Source organism: Anas acuta, chromosome W, assembly GCF_963932015.1.
Source record: "Anas acuta chromosome W, bAnaAcu1.1, whole genome shotgun sequence".
In the NCBI taxonomy this organism is placed as follows: domain Eukaryota; kingdom Metazoa; phylum Chordata; class Aves; order Anseriformes; family Anatidae; genus Anas; species Anas acuta.
In genome coordinates, this window is record NC_089016.1 from 13310445 (window position 1) to 13326205 (window position 15761).

At 44.5% G+C, this 15761-nt stretch overlaps 1 long non-coding RNA gene across 1 annotated transcript; it reads right to left on the minus strand.

Annotated features, from left to right (window-relative positions):
* Positions 1-9: 9 nt before the first annotated feature.
* Positions 10-6223, minus strand: LOC137846974 (uncharacterized). Its single transcript, XR_011090689.1, has 2 exons — positions 5501-6223; positions 10-2006 (listed from the first exon to the last, which is right to left on the minus strand). It is a non-coding gene; the product is annotated as an uncharacterized lncRNA (long non-coding RNA).
* Positions 6224-15761: the final 9538 nt, after the last annotated feature.

A 15761-nucleotide genomic window follows, 5' to 3' on the forward strand; every position in this document is an offset into this window, starting at 1 on the left:
ATATGCCTATTTTTTTTTTTTATTTTATTTTATTTTTTTTTCTGCCAATTCACTGGCAAGGGTGGTAAGCCCTTGCAATGCTCTTGTTACCGAGCCATCTGGGACACTATTGTTGGGTATAAGATTGCAACAATGGTTGCTCAGTATTACACACACAAACACACCTCCTTCCTCTGCGAGCATCATATCTAATGCTATCCTGTTTTCCCAAGCCATTTTGCTGATGGCATCTAGTTGTTCAGTGATTCCTCTCATCGCATCCTTGGTATAATTGATGAATCTCTGCTGATTATAATAGAAATAATTAATCCAATCCACATTTTTATTGATTGTTACCCACCAGAACAGTGACTCAAACCCTGCAGCAATTTGATTTCTGGCTTTATGTTCATCTGCAACTCCTCTAGGTACCCCAATAGAATCTATGTATACTCTATCATCAAATTATATTCCTAAGCCTCTTTTACTTCCTCTGGGTATTTGTGATGTTTCTCTTTCAAATGCCAGGGTGAAGGGTATAGCTAATTGAACAAGTGCACAAGTGCCTTCCCAATTAGATGGTAGGGTGGACCGTAAGATCTTCCCTCCACCGTACCACCAGAGATCTGCCCTGTGGATCTCTAGTCTTGAGCAGTTTCCCATCAAGTCCTTGGTAGCACAAGGCAAATTCTCCTAGATGCCAGGTAGCACTCACACCCTGCCGTGAGAGGCAAGCTGTATGGTTACCTATAGCTGTAGAGAATGCAGGGGGAACCGTGATACTGTTATCATGCAAGGAACAGCAAAGAGAGACTTACAGGCCTCATTTCCCCAGGCAGTCTTTTCTTGGTACAATGCAATCATACATCGCATCCCTTGGGAGTCTTTGGTCCACCACCATGGGAAAGGCACTATCTGGGCAATCGGTCATCCCGAGGCACAAGCATAGCAGTAGCTACGGTTGAGACTCTGGACGGTATATTTGACCCATTCTATCCAGGCATTCACATCCTCATACCTTGTTTGAACTGACACATTTCAGAGGGCTTCCTGTTTTCTCTCCTGTTTTCTCCTTGAGTTTCTCCCTTTCTCTGATGGCAATAGAGGATTGTTTCCATACAGCTATTCTCAATCTGGCTGTTGGGTCTCTCCCAGTTATTTGTTCTCTCTGCTCAATTGTCGTTGGGCATTTAGATCTCCACAAGCTAACACCTCACAAACATCAAACGTGACAGAATGTGGTACATAACCCTCTGTCACAGTCACCCATATTTTGATGGGGTATCCCGTTTTTGCTATTATCTGGTCATGCCTTTTGCAAGTTGCCAATTGACCAAGGCCTTCTCTGAGGCCTAGAATCACTAAAAACAAAATTAGTAATCAATTTTTCCCTGTCATTATTTTTAAACCTTAGGTTTCCAAATAATTATCGATACAAAAAATAAGATGTACACTACTACTATAACAACCCCCCCTTGGGAGCACTGCATTTCGCTATAGGTCTGTTCTTTCTTTCAATCACAAGTCACAGTCGTTAGTTACCTGTGAAAATAAAAGGTTAGTTTACAATTGTAAGCTCTTATCCTGCTCAGAGTCCACTATGAGATTTTTCTATTCAATTTCAACTTCCAACAAGTCTTTTGTAGGAACAGCTTCCCAGGTACTAGCGTCGACGGATGCCTTCACTCGAGTATAGTGAGTCCAACCTTTTTCCGCAGTTCTTACGGCTGTTTCAGTGGTTAGTAATTGTCCTTCCCATTCAGGCCAGAGTTGACTCTTTCCAGGTCCGAATCAGGACCCGGTTTCCTGGGTGATGGTGGTGAATGGGGAATTCCAAAGGTGGGGTTTGAGCCGACAACCCACAGGTCCTGAGAAATGACAAAGAAGAGGACAACCCCAGAATACAGTTCTTAAGAAAACTCTCTGGTTTCGAATTGTGGTATCTCATCCCTTCTGCCCAGATAGGGCAATCTGAACAGCATCTCATATGGTGAAATTCCTATGTCCTTTCTTGGTGCTGTTTAAACCTGTAGGAGTAAGCATTTTACCCAAGGAAGTTGGGTTTCTAACACTAGTTTAGTTAATTGCTTCTTTAATGTCTGATTCATTAGCTCCACCTTCCCAGAAGAGGAGGGGTGCCAGGGGCTGTGAAAATCCCACTCAATCGCTAAGGCCTGCTTTAACCCTTGCAGTAAAGCTTTACACCCATCCAGTCACGTGGTCAATTAGGACAAACAAGTAACTCAGTAAAGTCTACCTGTATACTTTGGAAAGGTCAAACCCCTGGCTCCCGTCCTCTTCTAGATGGATTACAGAAGACCTTTTTATTTACCTTTTGACATATGGTACATCCTCTACATATGTGCTTCCCTAAAGTGTATATTCCTACACAGACATACTTTCTTATCACATATTGCTTGCACCTCCCAATGACTCTTCTGATGTAAAACAGTTAATATTTGCCTCATTATCACTTTATTCAGCATTTCTCTCCCATCAGGGAGTATCGATTTTCCTTCAGACTTCATGGCTCCTGATTCCTTAAAAAAAATCTTTCTTTTAAAACTTTTTAGTTCTTTCTTAATTTTCAACAATTCCCTGAATCCTCTCTGCATTTATTCTGTTTTCCTTCAGACATTAGATGCCTTAAATACCTGACTTCTCTTTCTCCATATTGTAATTTATTTATTTTTTTAATACTCCCAATCCCTGCTTTCCCAGAAAGTTGAATAGCTTGTTAGTAGCTTTCTTCACAACTCTTTTCTCCTGTCCTGACAATAGAAAACGATCCACATATTTGTTAACATTAATACCTCCTTGGGAGGTTGTAATTGCTCCAAAATCTTTTTTAGAACTTAACCAAATAGATAGGTGGCCCAGTAAACCCTTGGGGGTAAAATTGTCCACCTATATTGTTGCTTCCGCCCCCATTTCAGGGTCTTTCCAGTCAGAGGTGAATATACATGTATGTTTGCTCTCAGGGCCTGAGAGCACTCCATTAATAACACTGTTATTCCAGTCTAACAATTTACTATTTGAATGCCCAATTTAATCATCAAATCCCTTCTCAACAAGTTAGTCCCTGCCTTGGGTACATACAATAATTACCCAGTGATCATTTTATCCCCTGGTCTCAGCTTGGTATCCCCCAAAAGTGGCACTGTTATCCCAGCCCCTTCTGCCCCCATCACTTTTTAGGGTTTCATTAGTTAATTTAATCCCTGATACTTTACAAGTCAGTAATGACCTAGCTGTTCCCCAGTGTATTGGGTTTGATGGCAAGGTTCGGGGGCTGTGAGTGGGGGGCGTGGGAAACTGCAGTGGCAGCCCCCGTGAGAAAAACCCAGGAGCCTCCCCGTGGCAGGTAAGGGACAATTTCATCTGGCCCCAAAGGGGCCCACTGCTGCCCAGAGCCAAGCCACGAGCAATACAGTCCGTGCCTCTGTGAGAGCACAGCCACGAAAACAAACAAACAAAGAAACAAACAAAAGCCTGCTGCTCAACAGCAGTTGGGAGAGCGAGAAACCGCCCCGCAGACACCAAAGTCAGTGCAGAAGGAGGGGGAGGAGGCGCTCCAGGCGCTGGAGCCAAAGCCCCCCTGCGGCCGCTGGAGAGGCCCCTGGTGGAGCAGGCTGTTCCCCCCTCCCCGATGCTTGGGAAACTGAACAAACACCACAGCAAATATGCAAATATACCAAAACTTCTAGACTGTTACTTAGATAATGCCTACATCCCCTTTCCCTGCTCATTCAACTTCAAACAGCTCTGTTAAATACTACATGCCACACCTTTAACACCTTCAGCAACTCTTTTAACACTTCCTTTATCTTTCTCCAGCCCGTACTTTTCTAATACCAGCACCAAAGGCTCAGTCAGGGTCCAACTTAATTCCATACCTTTTCCCTCCAAGATACTGAAACAACATATCAATATAGTATATTTCATGCCATTTTCCTTCTTTCCTCCTTCTTCCACTCCCGATATTCCTATTCGAAGTGGCCAACCTGGCCACACTTAAAACATCTTATCAAAGCCTGTCTCTGCTAGGACTCAGGCCACAACACAGGCAGCCTTCTTTGCCTGCCGTTCCTTCATCTCTCTTCCTCTCCTTTCCATCCTGGCCCTGACTCCCCCTGAAGATTTTCTTCCTCTTTCTCCAACCCTCTGCCTCACTACCCGCTGCACTGTCAATACCATTAGTTTCGCTCTTTTTTTTTTTTTTTTTTTTTTCCTTCTTACCTCCGCTCCGGACACACACCTCCAGGGCCTCCCACAGGAGGGTCCCCCAGTGACTGTTCACTACATCCCCCCACCTTCTGAAGCATTTTCTGCGTATTCTGCCAGGCTTTAATCACACAATGAACTTTCAAGAGCCCTTGGGATACTGGGTCCTCAGGTCTCATCCCCAAGTACTTTCTCATTCTGACCCCAAGTCTCTCATATGATTTCTGTGTTGCACACTATTATTATTCCAGCCAGGATTGGCAAGTGGGTATTTCTGCCCTGCCGGTATTACCCCTGGTCCTGGAGGATGAGCTCTTTCCCATTCTTGTATAGCAGCTCTCCTCCTGATCATTCCCATTTCTTTCCCTGTAAACAACATACTTATAGACATAATTCCCTCCCCCAAGAGTATGAATCAGGTCGTAGGAACGGGTCTAATTGTTCAACTAGGCTGTTGGGGTCCTCGAATAAAGACTTCCTCTCCTTCTTAAAAGTTCTAACCTCTCTGCTGGTAAGGAGGGGGAGGTAGTTCACCTAAGAGGATACACAGTTATTGTTAGTACTGTTAGTATCAGGGAAGGCAAAATTCTCAATATCTCTTCTACCTTGTTCTAATTCTTGCCAGAACCTAGAGTACGATCCTTCTTTAGGGACAGTGTTAATTACAGTCCCTGTCTCCCTTCCTGGAGTGACTGCTGCTCCCACCAGTTCAATATTAAGATTATAGGGAGCATAACTTGGCTCCTTCTCTGAAAAAGGAATCTTCTTGTTTACACATAGATTTAAAGCCTGAATTTTCATCAGACCCGTATTTTGGCCAAAATACTGCTGTTTCCTTAATTGGTTCTTTTGTCCAGACTGATACACAATATTTAACCTCTTTAAAATTATTTTTCTTTTACAATCCCTCTAATTTTTGGGATTATGTTTCCAATTTCTTATCATTCTTCAGGAAGAACTATTAGTAGGCACTCCCCCAGGGATATCTCCCTGTCCCCTGGAACTCATATTTTCCCATTTTTCCTAACCCTCGCCAGTATGTGCTACAGAAATTTCCCTTCTGCAGTGTACCACACACCAACGTACTGAAAAATGGGGGTGTACCGCCAAGCACTTCCCCGTGCCAGCGTTACCGCACACCTGAGTTTACCAGATTCCCTGGTGTACTTCCAAGCACTTCCCCGTGCAAGGATTACCGTACACCAGATTCCCCTGGTGTAGTGCCAGCACTTCCCCGTGCAAGGGCTTACCATACACCAGATACCCGACCCCCAAGGCAATACTTAATATTTCTTACCTTGGTCTGTGCACAGAGTTACCGGATCGATTCTTAAAAACCCGGAGTGCCTACCTTCTTCCTTTCCCCACTACTTCACGGATCCTGCCTCTTTAACCAGTCTCGGGCCCTCTGTCAGCTTTCCGCAGAACCGCCACCGTCGATGCACAGGACCGCTGAAATCAGCGGGGCATGCCTTCCTGCTGCTGCGGCGGTGGGGCTCCCCAGTAGGTGACTGGATCCCGGACGAGCCCCCAAATTGTGAGAAACACTCCGTAGCCAATAACTTAGGCTCAGGCGAGGATCTCAGTGAAGTAGTAATTTATTCGCGATTGCAATGGCGGGCGCCCCACAAGCAGGAGAGAGCGCATCTACTAGTTCCAAAACACAGTTTATATACCTTTTGATGGCAGGACCCTCCCCTGTTTCCCCACTGAGTGGGTAATCCAGGTTCACAATCTATCTGATGCTTCACAAACAATGCATGGCCTTCAGTTGCCGGCCTGTTAAATTTCAAATTTCTTTTGACATTTTTACTGTTTGAAGTGGTAATGTTTCTTCACTTATCTGACTTGACTTGATACCGTGATTTTCACCTAATTGTCCTAAGGAGACTGGTTGTCTGCATTTTACTAGGTCGCCTGCTAAACTTTCTTATCACTGTAAGCATATCTCAGTACCACATTCCCTCCTTCTAAACAATGTAACTCTGCAAAAACAACATTTCTATTCCCACACTGAGCACCACTGAAAAGAGTCTGGCCCCATCCTCTTGACACCCTCCCTTCAGATAACTTTAAGATCTCCTCTTAGCCTTCACTTCTCCAAGCTAGAAAGGCCCAGCTCTCTTAGCCTTTGTGCATACAGTGACTTTAACCACTCAAAATAGAAGGGATGCAAGACATGAACTCCTGATGGCTCTTGAACAGGAGACGTTTATTGCCCTTTTTCACTACTACATATACTTTCCCCATAACCCCACGTGCTGTCCACGTTCCCGAATCTGTCATACAATTGGTTAGAGACCCTCAGACACATGTCTCGAGCCAGCCAGCAATTGGCCACTGCCCAAAGCTCATCTTTAACACTGTAGCCAATTTACTTTATCTCAACCTTGCTCAAGTTTTTGTTTCTACCGCTTGTTTCCTCATTATCTCTAATTCAGGGACGTCTGAAACAGCACGAAGCCACCTCCGAATTCCTTTCCCACACAAAATGTTCTTCTGTATTAGAGATAAAATTGACTCTGACATAAAAAGATCATAGACAGCAGTCATTCTGTTTGCCCTACCAAGCCTAAATAACCTGACACTTTATTTTTATCTTTTCCAATCTTGCTTGTGACAAGCTCTTTGTCAACTACTGAAGGCATTTTCTAGATTATGGAGAGTAGTATTACTTGAGCTCCAAAAGTCATTTTGGGATCTTTGGCTAAGATACTGATATCAATGTGTTCCTTTTTCTGCTCATCTAGCCCTCTTTCCCAACTTTTGTTATGTACAGTGTTCATCTCTTGCAAATGAAGTCTCTTGTCCATTGAAGTCTCTTGTCCATGACCCTTGTTGTTACAGTTTATCTCATTTTATATATTTTCTTATCTTGTTTCCTCATTTTATAGCTTGTGATAATTAAATCTATTATGTATTGTTTTTATGGAACTTTGTATCAAGTCTTAAACTATGTTCAACAGTCATTTGTAGTTCTTGAGGCATGGCTTGTTCTGTGAGCAGCTGCATGCAATAAGACCAAACATTATAGTTTGCTTTTTCTTTGCAGTTTTAGAACCTGATCACCTTCACAGAAATATAGGTGTGGGTTATGCTGTGAAGACCAGTATCTGCATCATATGTTACTGGACATTTCTGGTCCTAACATAGCTTTGGTTACATCTACAGTTGAAGAAGGTGTGCTCTGGTGGTGTTGATAGGCCTTACACTGAGTTTACATCAATTGTGTGTGCATTGAGGCATCTACTGCTAACATGGAAACCTACTGAAAGCTGACAATTGATTGCAGAATTTAAACCTAATTTTTATCAGAACCAGAAGCTCTTGGAGTCCGATTTAACTTTGGAGGTGTATGACTGTTGTGGTTTAACTTGGATAGCAGCCAAGCACCACACAGCTGTTCACTCCCCCTCCCCCCTCCCTCTCTGGGATGGAGGAGAAAATTAGAAAGAAATTAAAACCTGTGGGTTGTGATAAAGACAGTTTATTAGGACAGAAAAGAAGGGAAAATAATAATGCTAATGATAATAGTACTACTACTACTACTACTGTGTACGAAACAAGTGATGCACAATGCAATTGCTCACCACCTGCTGACCAATGCCCAGCCTGTCCCCGAGCAGTGGTCTGCTTATGCCAGCCAACCACCCCACATTAATTGTTCAGCACGATGGCAGTCCCTAGGGAGCGCAGCAGAAGGGTGTGGTGTGGCAGAAGGGCGTGGTGCGGCAGGGCCCCTTGCTGCTCTTTTGCAGAGGTCTTTCTCATCAGTACTTGTAACCTGCTTGTGAAGAACCTGGCCATGGTATGCACCAGGCAGAAAACTATGGCCTCCGTATCTCTTGCAGCCTCTCCAGCCACAGTCACCTATGTGGCTACTCAGACAGAAACACGGGGAAACACGCGGCCGTCCAGGTCTTGGGCTGCAGGGTGTGCCCGAGTCTTCTGTTGCTATCCGACAGCAGCAGTGGAGGGTATGCCTGTGGGAGATGTGCCCAGGTTGAAGAGCTGCTCAGCCAGGTAGCGGAGCTTCAGGAGGAGGTGAGCAGGTTCCGGAGCATAAGGGACTTGGAGAAAGAAATTGAATGGTGGAAGTGTACTCTACCCTCCCTGAGACAGACTCATGAGCCTGCCACAGCACAAGTGTCTCCTGCTATGCAGAAGACAAAAGTTCCCTCATCTCGCCAGGCAGTAGGAGGAGACCTAGGCCAAGGGGGGGAATGGAGGCAGGTTCTTGTTCGGGGTGGTAGGCAAGCCCTGTCCCTGCCCACCTCACCTTCCCATCTACCCTTATATAACAGGTATGAGGCTCTAGAACGTGACAGTCAGAATAACGATGTAGACAAAAGCCTGTCCCAGTTGGAGAGGGTGCCTAAGGCAAGGCAACCTACCCCCTGCATCACTACATCTTCTATCAAGAAAGAAAGAAGGGTTATTGTCATGGGGGACTCCCTTCTGAAAGGGACAGAGGGCCCAATATGCCGACTGGACCCAACCCACAGGGAAGTCTGTTGCCTCCCTGGGGCTCGGGTGAGAGACTTCCTTAAGAAAGTCAAGTGCCTGCTACGGCCCACTGACTACTACCCGCTACTGGTCTTTCAAGCTGGTAATGACAAGGTAGCAAGGAGAAGTCCGAAAGCAATCAAAGGGACTTTAGGGCTTTGGGGCAACTAGTCAAAGGTTCAGGGGCACAGGTTGTGTTTGCCTCTGTCCTTCCGATAGGGGGGATTGATGTTGACAAGGAGACTCATCACATTAATACATGGCTCTGGGACTGGTGCAACCGGATGAACTTTGTTTTTTTTGATCATGGGAAGGTCTACGCAACTCCGGGGCTGCTGTCACCAGATGGGATGCGCTTCTCTCAGAGAGGGGTAAGGATTTTGGCTCAGGAGTTGGCAGGGCTGATAGATAGGGCTTTAAACTAGAGTTGAAGGGGGAAGGGGATAAAATCAGGCACGCCGGTGATAAGCTAAGGGATGGTATGCTAGAATCAGAGGGACTGTGTGCTAGTGAGGCCCTTCAGTCAGCTCCACAAGGTACTGCGTGTAGGGAGGCGCATTTGAAGTGCTTCTACACAAATGCATGCAGTATGAGGAATAAAATGGATGAGCTAGAAGTCTTTGCCCAGTCCCACAGCTACAACATCATCGGCATAAGCGAAACCTGGTGGGATGAGTCCTGTGGCTGGTGTGCTGCAATAGATGGTTACGGGCTCTTCAGGAGGGACAGGCAGGGTAGGCGAGGTGGTTGGGTGGCGATGTATGTGAAGCATGGGCTGGACTGTGTGGAACTTCAAGTTGGGGATGGCAAAGTTGAGAGCCTCTGGGTAAGGATTAAGGGAAGAACAAATAAAGGGGAAGTCGTCGTAGGAGTCTATTAAAGACCACCTGGCCAGGACGACAATGCCGATGAATTATTCTTTGCAGAACTACAAGATGCCTCGAGGTCAACTCTCCTTGTCCTTATGGGGGATTTCAACTTGCCAGACGTCAACTGGGATCACCACACGGCCGACACGAGCGAGTCCAGGAGGTTCCTAGGGCACCTAGATGATAACTTCTTGGTGCAGGTGCTAATTAGGAAAGGTGCCCTCCTAGATCTGTTGCTGGAGAAGAGAGAGGGTCTTGTGGGAGACGTGGCAATTGGCGGCCGTCTCAGACCATGAAGTGGTTGAGTTTAGAATTTATGGTGACAGAAGGAAAACTGCCACCAAAACTTCAGCCCTGGATATGGGGAAAGCAGACTTCAGGCTGCTCAGGGAACTAGTTAGCAAGGTCCCCTGGGAAACTGCTTTTGAAGGCATTGGCGTCCATCAGTGCTGATCAGTCCTTAAGCACTGCCTCCTAAAAGCACAAGATTAGGCAATTCTAAATATCGGAAGTCAGGCAGGCGGGGCAGAAGGCCCGCCTGGCTGACCAGGGATCTTCTACTGGAGCTTAGACGGAAAAAGAAAGTGTACAGCTGCTGGAAGGAGGGTCAGGCGACGTGGAAGGAATACAGGGATGCTGTTCGTGTTTGTAGGGAGAAAATTCGTGTGGCCAAAGCCCAACTAGAGTTGAAGCTGGCCAAGTCTGTGGGAGGCAATAAAAAGGTTTTTTTTAGATATGTTAACAGAAAAAGGAGAACCAAAGAAAACATAGGTCCGCTACTTGATGGAGAAGGTCTCCTCACAGACAAGGACATAGGAAAAGCAGAGACACTTAATGTCTTCTTTGCCTCTGTCTTCAGTACTGATGATGGGCTTTGGGACCCTGGGTGCCCTGAGCTGGAGGACCATGACGGTGGGAAACACAAACTCCTAACCGACCCTGAATGTGTGCGGGATTTGCTGCTCCACCTGGATCCATACAAGTCCATGAGTCCGGATGGGATTCATCCCAGGGTGCTTAAAGAGCCGGCTGATGTCATGGCGGGACCTCTCTCAATTATTTTTCAACGATCTTGGGAATCTGGAGAGGTCCCAGTAGAATGGAAGCTGGCAAATGTTTTTTGCCAATTTTCAAGAAGGGCAAGAAAGAAGACCCCAGCAATTACAGGCCTGTCAGTCTCACATCAGTACCTTGTAAAATTATGGAGAAGATGATTCTTGAAGTTATTGAGGCGCACCTGGGGGACAATGCAGTCATTGGTCCCAGCCAACATGGGTTCATGAGGGGTAGGTCCTGCCTAACACATTTGATTTCCTTTTAGGAAAAGATCACCCATCTCGTCGATCAAGGGAAACCAGCTGATGTGATCTTTTTGGACTTCAACAAAGCTTTTGACACGGTTTCCCATAGGATCCTACTGGACAAAATGTCCAGCATACAACTAAAGCAAAACATCATCCGATGGGTGAGCAATTGGCTGACGGGCAGGGCTCAAAGGGTTGTGCTAAATGGGGCCACATCCGGCTGGCGGATGGTCACCAGTGGGGTCCCTCAAGGCTCCATTTTAGGGCCAGTCCTCCTCAGTGTTTTTATAAATGATTTGGCTGTAGGACTAGAAGGTGTTTTGAGCAAAGTTGCCAACGGCACTAAACTTGGAGGAGTTGTGGACTCTGTTGAGGGTGGAAAGGCCTTGCAGAGGCCTGGACAGATTGGAGAGATGGGCAATCACCAAACACATCAAGTTTAACAAGAGCAAGTGCTGGGTCCTGCACCTGGGACAGGGCAACCCTGGCTATACATACAGACTGGGTGACGAGACGCTGGAGAGGAGTCCCACAGAGGGGGATCTGGGGGTTGTGGTTGACAGCAAGTTGAATATGAGCCAGGAGTGTGCCCTGGCAGCCAGGAGGGCCAACCGTATCCTGGGGTGCATCAAGCACGGCATTGCTAGTTGGTCGAGGGATGTGACTGTCCCGCGCTCTACTCTGCACTGGTGTTTTGGGGCCAGTTTTGACTTCTGACCAAATAAGAGTGATCAAAACAAAATAGAAGGCTTAAAAAAACAAAACATATATTTGATTCATAAGCAATAAAAAGAAATTCACAAAATTGTGAGAAAATCATGCGATACAAAAGGAAATCTGCAAGTCTTTCTAAAAGTTGGAACAAATTTAGTTGGATATTCCTTCTTTGGGTATCAGTGTAAGTACTGAGCAAGACAAAAAAAATAAATAGGAAAAAACAGACAAGATACAAGTACTGCAACACCAAATTATTACTCCTTAACCCTACTTATCTCCTAGAGAAGTTTATTACTGTGGTACTTGCTTCAGAAACAGGTCATTTATTCAAGAGATTAATTTCAGATTCCACAAGCATAGCTAGCAGGGAAGAACGGTATTCAAGTACCAAATTAGTTTAACTTTTTTTGAAAAAGGTAGAAAAAATAATTTATTACCTTGTATAAAAATATTTGTTTTTGATATTGCCTTATATCTTTTACCCTGACCTTTTATTATAAGATTTAACAGATAAAGGTAATGAATGTCAGAGAGTTGGCACTGATGCATGAAGTGCTTTTCCCATTCATATAACATACTTACACAGGTCTTGTCTTAATTAAACTCCTACAAGTTACAGAAATGTATAATTTTTAAATCTGACTTCCAAGGTGTATACTCAAATCGAAATACTTAAATAAACACTGGAACAGTTTGCCCAGGGGTGTTGTGGAGTCTCCTTCTCTGTAGACATTCAAAACCTGCCTGGACACATTCCTGTGTGACATGATTTAGGTGTTCCTGCTCCAGCAGGGGGATTGGACTAGATGATCTTTCAAGGTCCATTCCAATCCCTAACATTCTGTGATTTTGTTAGCAGTTTCAAGAAACAGCAATAATTTTGTTTCTCTCCTCCCTCCTGAAGCCAGGGATAGAAGAATGGGGGCTTGCTTAATCACTTTAAAATAGATACTGCTGAGATATAACCCTTCTTTCTTTCTTGACAGAAGATGTAACAATGCAGGGGGTAGGTTGCCTTGCCTTAGGCACCCTCTCCAACTGGAATGGGTTTTCATCTACATTGTTATTCTGACTGTGTTGAGGGATTTTTGAAACAGCAAGGAGGCCATGACTTGCTGCAGCTGAGCAAACCAAGCTGCCAGGACGACTATGAGAAGTTCCCATGACAGTGTTCCCACATCGCCCGATTGAGGAATTTAGAAAATATTGTTGCCAGCAGCTGGCTTCAAGGACGGGATCTATGTGACTGCTAATCACAAGGGGGTTGTTTTCTTGCAGTTGTTTGTCTGAGTGCTTTTGACCAATAATCTTGTGTGAGACACTATCCGCCCCTGTGTCCTGGTTTCAGTTAGCACAGAATTAATTTTCTTCCTAGTAGCTGGTGGAATGCTGTGTTTTGGCTTAGGATGAGAAGAGTGCTGATAACACCCCGATGCTTTAATTGTTGCAGAGCAGTGCTTATACTAAGCCAAGGACATCTCAGCCTTTTGCTCTGTCCTGCCAACGGGCAGGCTGGGGGTGCAGTAAGAGCTGGGAGGGGACAGACCCAGGACAGGTGACCCAAACTAGCCAAAGGGGTATTCCATACCATCTGACGTCATGCTAAACAATATATAGGGGTGGCTAGCTGGGGGGAGGGGGGCCGGACTGCTCGGAGTTAGGCTGGGCATCGGTCAGCGGGTGGTGAGCAATTGCATTGTGCATCACTTGTTTGTACATACTATTACTTTCGTATTATCACCATTGTATCATTATTATTATTATTGTTATTATTATTTTTGTTATTATTATTTTCCTGTCTTATTAAACTGTCTTTATCTCAACTCACGGGCTTCACTTTCCATTTCTCTCCCCCGTCCCAGAGAGGGAGGGGGGAGGGTGAGCGAACGGCTGCGTGGTGTTTAGCTGCCGGCCGGGTTAAACCACGACACCCTGTTAAGTTTGCTATAAAAGTCAGGCTATTCCGGTAATAAAGGGAGAGCATGATCTGACCATACTGGTATCTGTCGTGTTTTCAGCTGTTCTTCCTGCAACATGACTGTCATGTTCTAGAGCATTTATCTGTGAAAGCAACATAATTGATGCTCAGGACATATGTCTTGACACTGAGCAAGATGTTTGGCACTTTGAAATTCATATATATATTCAAGGCTGTTCATGTTTAAGAACTGCTTGTGCTTTTGTAGAAGTAGATAAGGAGAATATAACTCTCCCTAGCAAAAATCATTCTAACTTTTGTATTTATAACTTTGTTAGAATTGTCGGGTGTGAATTTTATATTTGGCACCAGTGGTATCCCACCAGTTGATAAAGTCTAACAATACAATGTAAACAAGTTGCTAGTCATCACTGGTGGGATACACTTTTCGGGTGGTCACCAACGGCAAATGGTATTCTCAAAACATTGTGTCACCCGATCATAATCAGATTGATCTTAGTATAAATCTTGTATTGTCTGTAATTATACTAATCTGGAACTGGAGAATGTTATACCAGATAGCCACGCTGACTTCTTTGTTGCAAGTCCATGGTATGGCATTAAGTGATCAGTACCAAGTTGGGAATTGTTGCTGCGAGTAAAAGAATTTACTAATCTTCTAGAAAAGGAGGGACTGAAGCCAGGGATAGAAGAAGAGGGGCTCGCTTAATCGCTTTAAAATAGATTTTGCTGAGCAACTATGCTTACTAATGTGCAAATTAACCAAAACAAGGAGTCTCGGGGCCCCTCACAGAAGATGTTTCCTGACAAAAATGGGGAACCTGTCTCAAAAAACAGCTGAGACCAACCTTGTGGTTTGGACAAGAGCCAAGGAGCAGCTGAGTCTGTACAAAGGCAGGGGGTCAACTAGTGGTGATGAAGAGGAGTTAGCGGACTTCATCCCCGCAACCACCACCAGAAGGCACTGCGCAGGCACAGATGGGAGGAGTTTATGGAAATGACTTTTTGGAGCTAATTTTAATACAAAGCGGGGATAGCTTATGAATATGTGTAGGTATATTGGGAAACTTCATGCATATGTAACTTTTTACTGCATATAACCAAAGCAAGTTGCCGCGTTAAGGTGCACATGCCTTTGGGAGCTATCCCGCATGTGCCCAGAGCAGAAACAAACCACATACCTGCTTTATAACTTATTTGCTTTGAGTTATAGAGTTCTTCCATGAATCACTCCCCCCCCCCCTTTCAGTTTTGTGACAAACAATAAATCCTCTTCATTCTCCTCACTGCTTCTGACCCACATGCAACTGCTTTTCCAGTGCTAAGTAATACCAGCTGGGGTAGCTATGGATGAAAGCATTATTCACTTGCCCTGTGCTTCAGAAGCTGAAGTCTATGGTTCAATTTGCACAGGTTGTATAGATTCTATCACCATCTCTCCAATAGTGCATACACATCTAAATTCAAATGTAGCACAGGCCAAAGTTTAATTTAATGTTGTTGAGAAGAGGGAGGCAGAATTGTTTTGAAATTCTCCCTGAAAAGCAGCCTGTTGTATTAGAGCAAAGCAGCTTGTTTCTATCATACCTTTGTTTGACAAGTTTGGGCTGGTTAGAAAGGTCATTTATGCCTCAAAGCATCAAATTAACATCTAAGGATGTGAATTTTAAAAATGGCTATTTGTTTCTGCTCTCTGAATTGCTAATGCTAGGGGGAGAAAAAGGGGGGAGAAAAACTTAGCTAGACCCCAAAAGGAAAAAAGGGCTTTTCCTCAGGCAAACTAATAATTGATTTTATGTCCATGCCAGTGCAGGCTGGCTATATCTTAATTAAACCTCCCAAATTAAACAGGTAGTTGGAACGGCGTCAAACAAAAATATTGTTTAATTACGAAAGAAATAATTTTTGGCATAACATTTACAGCTTTCTCTCCCCCCTCCACATAGACAAGCTCCAGTACTCATAATGTGTAATCCCCACTAACAGCAACAACTTCCAGACATGCTTTGTACTGAGTTGCAATCTTTAACACAGTAGTGCTTTTCTTGCTAGTCCTGCTTTTAATAAACCAAGTCTCTATTCATAACACAAATACGATAATTTGTGTGTTTTTTTTTTTTAAAAAAAAGAAAAAAAACACTATGTACTTTTAAACTAGATAACCAAAAGAATTTGGGAACCATTAGGCCTTCCACTCCCCATCTCTAAAAGCCCTTGTGTTTT